Here is a 7,364-nt window from a genome sequence, read left to right as displayed (position 1 = left end):
CTTGTATCCATACGCTTTCAGCACTTGATATTCACCCCAACCGCAGCCCAACAGCACTTAGGTATATAGCTGTAATTTGTTCCTTTATGTCTGTCTCCCCCTCTAGATTGTAAACTCCTCATGGGCAGGGAACGTGTCTACCAACTCTGTTGTATTGTGCCCTCCCAAGCACATAGAACAGTGCTCTGCACACAGTAAGTACTCAACAAATAACACTGAAAGATTGATTTTGTCACTGCTTTAGTTCACTCAATCAGTCGATGGTATTTACTGAACACTTACCATGAGGGAGAGTACATTACTCTTACAAGAATCGGCCTCCCAGCATATTCCTATGCCTCTAGACTGTAAGCTCACTGTGGGCAGGAATAGTGTCTGTTGTAATATTGTACTCTCGCAAGCGCTCTGTGCACAGTAAACACTCAATAAATATGATTGACTGACTATGCTTGGGTATAATTTCATTTTCACAGATGTCTAGCAATCCTCTCTCTAGAAAGGTTAAATGCTAACAAATGGCCCAACTGTTGGCACGAACCTACTCTTCCTCAGAATCTGTGCTGACTGCAAGTTAAAATAAGGATTAAGGTACATTACCTCAGGAAGCAGCGTGTTCTCGGCATCTGTGGGAACTGCAGATTCAGACACGCTGAAAGTTTCAGGTTAGATGTTCTTGGTTTCAGTTCAGGGTTTGCGTGTGACCGTTGGGTGGAGTTTGGCAAAGGTGAGTTTCCTTAGTGAATCCATCTGTTTAAATTAGCCCAAGGGAGTAGGTTTCCATTGATCCAGCTGGTAAAGTTAGATAGCCATTTAACTCTTTGTCTGAAAAGCAAACTAGAATTTAGCAAGAAACCAAATTCAATCAGCGAGACAGGCAGAATATTGCAGCAAACGGGAGTGTGAAATGTTAAGAGAAAGGTCACTTCTCTGGGTGCTGGTGTGCATTAAAGAGTCAGTCAGTCATATTTATTGAACACTTACTGTGTGCAGAGCACAGTACTAAGCAGCGTGGCTCAGTGGAAAGTGCCTGGGCTTGGGAGTCAGAGGACATGGGTTCTAATCCCTGCTCTGCCGCTTGTCAGCTGTGTGACCTTGGGCAAGTCACAACTTCTCTGTGCCTCAGTTAACTCATCTGTAAAAGGGGGATAAAGACTGTGAGCCCTACGTGGGACAAGCTGATTACCTTGTATCTACCCCAGCATTTAGAACAGTGCTTGGCACATAGTAAGCGCTTAACAAATACCAACATTATTATTATTACTAAGCGCTTGGGAGAGTACAGAATAACAAAATATAGCCAATAATGCATTGAGATACCGTCATTCATTGTTTCTGGAGTAACACTGAATCCTCTAGATTGTAAACTCGCCTCTAGATTGTAAACTCGTTGTGGGTAGGGAAAGTATCTACCTACTTTGTTGTATTGTACTCTCCCAAGTGCTTAGTATAGTGCTCTGCACCCAGTAAGTGTGCGATAAATACCACCGATGATGAGTTATATCGAAGTTATCTTCCCCTATCTTCCCACCCAAACCCCGTCCTCCCCTTCCTGTGTCACAAACCCATTACCTTCACGTTATCCTAGACTCCTCTCTCTCATTCGACCCACATATTCAATCCGTCACTGAATCCTATCGGTCCCACCTTCACAATGTCACTAAAACCCGCCCTTCCTCTCCATCCAGACTGCTCCCACGTTAATCCAATCACTCATCCTCTCCTGCCTGGATTACCCCAGCAGCCTCCTTGCTGACCTCCCAGCCTTCTGTCTCTCCCCACTCCAGTCCATGCTTCGCGCTGCCCGGATCATTTTTCTAGAGAGACGTTTAGGACATATCACCCCCGTCCTCAAAAAACTCCAGTGGTTGCTCATCCAGTTCTGTATCAGACAAAAGCTTCTCACCACTGGCTTTAAAACACTCCACTACCTTGTCCCTTCCTACCTCACCTCGCTACTCTCCTTCCTCAACCCAGCCTGCACAATTCGCTCCTCTAACGCCAATCTTCTCACTGTGACTCGATCTCGCCTGTCTCGTCACCGACCCCTAGCCCACGTCCTGCCTCTGGCCTGGAACGCCCTCCCTCCTCAAAATCTGACAGAAAATGACTCTCCCTCCTTTCAAAGCCTTATCGAAGGCACATCTCCTCCAAGAGGCCTTCCCTGACTAAACCCCCTTTTCCTCTTCCCCCACTCCCTTCTGCATCACCTTGACTTGCTCCCTTTGCTCTTCCCCCGTTCCCACCCCCACAGCCCCACAGCACTCAGGTACATAACTGTAATTTATTTATTTGTATTTATATCTGTCTCCCCCACTCTAGACTGTGGGGAGGGAACGTGTCTGTTTATTGTTGTATTGTACTCTCCCAAGGTCTGCACACAGTGAGTGCTCGATAAATATGACTGAATAAATGAATGAATGAAATGGATCATAATTGGATGTCATATGAAAAAATCAATCATTCGCTGGTATTCATTGAGTGCCTAGTGTGCAGAGCACTGCACTAAATGTTTGAGAAAGTACAACGCAATAGAGATGGTGGATCAATCAGCCTCTGGCCACAGGATTCTTACAATCTTCAGACTGTAAGCCCGTCAATGGGCAGGGATTGTCTCTATTGCTGAATTGTCCATTCCAAGTGTTTAGTACAGTGCTCTGCACATACTAAGCACTCAATAATACTGTTGAATGAATCTATAGGGGGAGAGAGACATTAAAATAGATTTCAGATAGGGGAAATGGCCTGTTAGAGAGCCCAGAATTGACTATTTAAATGAAGGGGCAGATAAACTGAAAATCCTCCTACAGATTGAGCCGGGTCATTTATGAAAGTGTTAATTTCTATTCATCAGTCAGTAGTGTTTATTACAACGGTACTTGTTAAGCGCTTACTATGTGTCAAGCACTGTTCTAAAGGCTGGGATAGATAGAAGTTAATCAGGTTGGACACTGTTTCCTGCCCCACATGGGGCTTACAGTCTAAGTAGAAGGGAGTAGAATTGAGTCCCCATTTTACAAATGAGGTAGCTGAGGCACAGAGAAGTTCAGTGATTTACCCAAGGTGAGGCAGCAGATGTGTGGCAGAGCCAGAATTAGAACCCAGGTCCTCTAACTCGCAGGCCCCAGCTCTTCACGCTAGTCTACACTGCTTCTCTGTTGAATGTTTTTGGAACCGTGTACAGAAAGCAGCACGGCCTAGTGGAAAGAGCACGGGCCTGGGAGTCGGAGGACCTGGGTTCTAATCCTGACTCTGCCACTTACCTGCTGTGTCACCTTGGGCAAGTCACTTCACTTCTCTGTGCCTCAGTTCCCTCATCTGCAGAATGGGGATTCAATACCTGTTCTCCCTCCTACTTAGACTATGAGCCCCATGTGGGGCCTATCTTGTATCCACCTTAGGACTTAGTACAAAGCTTGGCACATATTAAGCACTTAACAAATACCACAATTATTATTATAATTATCACTAAGCGCTTGGGTTATCATTCATCCTTAGCTGCCGGGCAGACATTCTCATTCTCCTTTTTTCTACAGAAAGTAGGTTTGTAATGGATACCGTTAGTCCGTACTTTTAATTGTATATCGAAGAGGAGATATTGGAGAAAGGTGTCTGGTGAGGCATTGTGCCTTAGCGAATAGAGGATGGGGCTGGGAGTCGGGAGACCTAGTTTCTAATCTCAGCTCTACCACTGACCTGTTGTGGGATCTTGTCTCAAACTCTCTGGGCCTCAGTTTCCTCCTCTGTAACATGAGGATCAGGTAGGGTTCTCCCTGCTTCTTAGATTATGAGCCCCATGTGAGTCAGAGACTGTCTGGTCTGATCATGTGTATCTGCCCCAGTTATGCAATTTATCTGCCGTGTGACCTTGGGCAAGTCACTTCACTTCTCTGTGCCTCAGTTCCCTCTGTAAAATGGGGATGGAGACTGTGAGCCCCATGTGGGACAGGGACCGTGTCCAGTCCGATTTGCTTGTATCACCCCCCCCAGGACTTAGTACAGTGCCTGGTACATAGTGAGCGCCAAGAAATACCACAATTATTATTATTATGGTGGCCAGAGGTACCACTTGCCGGGGGGGTGGGGAGGGGAAGGGACACAGGCATGGAGATGGTTGAGAAATTTTGACTTCTGTTCAGCTACCCAAGCTGTGGTTGCTAGAATCATAAAGCTCCCATCTGTGGCCAGGATGTGGTGGGCTAGACTAGGCTTTGGGCAGGGAATGGCTCTTGTGGCGCTTATTGGACTTCCCAAGTGCTTAATACTATGCGTTCCAATCAGTCATCTGTAAAATGGAGATAAAGACCGTGAGCCCCATGTGGGACGTGGACTGGGTCCAACTGATCAGCATGTATCTATCCCAGCGCTCAGTACAGTGCCTGGCACATAGTAAATGCTACCACTCGCGATGAGGTGTGGCCTAGAGAACACAGAGACCTCAGATCGCTCCAAGTCAGGCATCTTGAATCTCCCTCCTGGGAGGGCTTAACGCCCAACCACCGATCCAGGCACTGAGCGGTCCAAGGACTGAGGGCAGGCCGCTTACTCGGGCAGGGTTTTAACGCATCCTCTCATTTGCATCAGGTGGCCCCACTGGCCCGCACAGCGGCAGGCCGCTCCCTTCGGCCCTCCCGAAGATGCTCCCACCGGACCGAACTCTCATTGGTCCCCGCGCCGTCGGGCTCCGTGGCTTCTCATTGGCGGTTGAGCACCAAGTTGGCACCCTTCATTCTCCAGTGGTACCTGTTCATCGCTCTTAGTCCCTCCTCCAACGGCCCGTTGATCTCCGCCTTGTGGCCGGATCCACCATCTTAGAGCCATGTGACCTGGGACGAGGGTTACCCCCCAACTACCAAGGCACTGGGGAAGAATGAGGCGCGAGGGTCAATCCCAAACTGTGATAAGGTGGGGGTCGGAGATGTCCTGCAGGGAGTCACTGTGGGCCGCACTCTGAGGCCAGGCGAGGTGCTGCGACACCCTGGCATTGTGGGGGGGGGGGTGTGGGAAGAGGGTGACGGGCCTAGGCCGCTGGAGCCGGACGGACGGCATTCATTCAATCGTATTTACTGCGCACTTACTGTGTGCGGAGCATTGTACTAAATGTTTGGAAAGTACAATTCGGCAACAGATAGAGACAATCCTTACCCAACGACGGACGGCAGAGCCGGGCCCCGGGCCTGGAAGGGGGTGGGAGACGCTGCGCACAGCCCCCTGCTGAAACACCTGCGGAGGTCCGAAGCGGTGGTGGATCAGGCTCTCGGCGGGCATCACGGGCAAGAAGCGACGAGGGAAGGGCATCGTCAGCAGGTCGGAGCCGCCTGTGTGCTCCGCGGGGCCACCTTGGACCGCGGGGACAACAACGTTCCTTGAATCTCCCTCCCCATACCACAGCGGAGCTCAATCCAGCTCACGGTTTGGAGCCAGGGAGGGGAAGGAACAGCGGGGAAAAACCGCTTCGGCGGCGGAGCCCAAGCTTGAGGAGGGCAAGGGAAACGGTAAGCGCTTAACAAATACTATTAAAAAAAGAGTGAGAGTGATATATCTATATATATAGATATAGGAGGGGTGGAGACAGTGATCGTGACTGCCATGGACTGAGCAGTGGGAGAAAGTAGTGGAGTTAGGTTGAGTACTTTTGAGGGCTTATGGGTGTGCATATGTTTTTGTGTGTGCGAGTGTCCCTCATTCATGCTTAATTGGCCCCACAGAAACTGGAATGAGTTGACAAAGAGAGTTGGTATCTCTAGACTAAGCCCCACGGCGTAGTGGATAGAGCACGGGCCTGGGAGTCGGAAGGTCATTGGCTCTAATCCAAGCTGGGTGACCTTGGGCAAGTCACTTCACTGTGCCTCAGTTACCTCATCTGTAAAAGGGGGATTGAAACTGTGAGCCCCACATGGGACAGGGACTGTGTCCCATCTGATTTACTTGTATCCACACCAGTGTCTAGCACATAGTAAGTGCTTAACAAATACCACAATTATTATTATTAGGAAAAATGTCTACCAACTACTATACTGTATTCTCCCAAGCATATAGGATAGTGCTCTGCATAGAGAAGCAGCATGGCTCAGTGGAAAGAGCCTGGGCTTGGGAGTCAGAGGTCATGGGTTCAAATTGTTCTTGTCTGCCTGTCTCCCCCGATTAGACTGTAAGCCCGTCAAAGGGCAGGGGCTGTCTCTGTTGCCGACTTGTACATTCCAAGCGCTTAGTACAGTGCTCTGCACATAGTAAGCGCTCAATAAATACTATTGAATGAATGAATGAAATCCTGGCTCTGCCACTTATCAGCTGTGTGACTGTGGGCAAGTCACTTCACTTCTCTGGGCCTCAGTTACCTCATCTGTAAAATGGGGACTAAGACTGTGAGCCTCACGTGGGACAACCTGATTACCCTGTATCTCCCCCAGCGCTTAGAACAGTGCTCGGCACACAGTAAGCGCTTAATAAATACCATTATTATTATAGTAAACACCCAATACAATTGATTCATTTTCAGCGAGAGCTCCAGTTCCCTCTAGTGGTCGTAGCCAGTGTTGCAGCCGAGTGAAAATTGCCAAGAGAAAATCTTCGATCGTTCATTCCTTCAGTCGTATTTATTGAGCGCTTACTATGTGCAGAGGACTGTGCTAAGCGCTTGGAATGGCCAATTCGGCAAGAGACCATCCCTGCCCAACGACGGGCTCAGAGTCTAAACGGGGGAGACAGACAAAATAAAACAAGTAGTCCGGCGCCAATATCAAGATAAATAGAATCATAGATATATAATAATGTTGGTATTTATTTGTTAAGCGCTTACTATGTGCAGAGCACCGTTCTAAGCACCGGGGTAGATACAGGGTAATCAGGTTGTCCCACCTGAGGCTCACAGGCTTAATCCCCATTTTACAGATGAGGGAACTGAGGCCCAGAGAAGTGAAGTGACCTGCCCACAGTCACACAGCTCACAAGGGGCAGAGCCGGGTTTCGAGCCCATGACCTCTGACTCCCAAGCCCGTGCTCTTTCCACTGAGCCACGCTGCCATATACACGGATCACTGCTGTGAACCTAATTGATTTCAATGTCCGTCTCCCGGTGTAATCTGTTAGATCCTTGCGATTAGACCGTAAACCCGTCAATGGGCAGGAACTGTCTCTATCTGTTGCCGATTTGTACATTCCAAGCGCTTAGTACAGTGCTCTGCACATAGTAAGCTCTCAATAAATACTACTGAATGAATGAATGCAGGCAGGACTCGTGTCTGCCAATTTATTGGATGGTACAGGGAAGCACTGTGGTCTAGTGGAAAGTGTGTGGGCCGAGGAGTCAGAGGACTTGGGATCTTAATCCCCACTCAGCCGCTTGCCTGCTGGGTGACCCTGGGCAA

This window comes from Ornithorhynchus anatinus, chromosome X1 (assembly GCF_004115215.2).
Source record: "Ornithorhynchus anatinus isolate Pmale09 chromosome X1, mOrnAna1.pri.v4, whole genome shotgun sequence".
Lineage (NCBI taxonomy): Eukaryota > Metazoa > Chordata > Mammalia > Monotremata > Ornithorhynchidae > Ornithorhynchus > Ornithorhynchus anatinus.
This window is presented reverse-complemented; position numbering follows the sequence as displayed.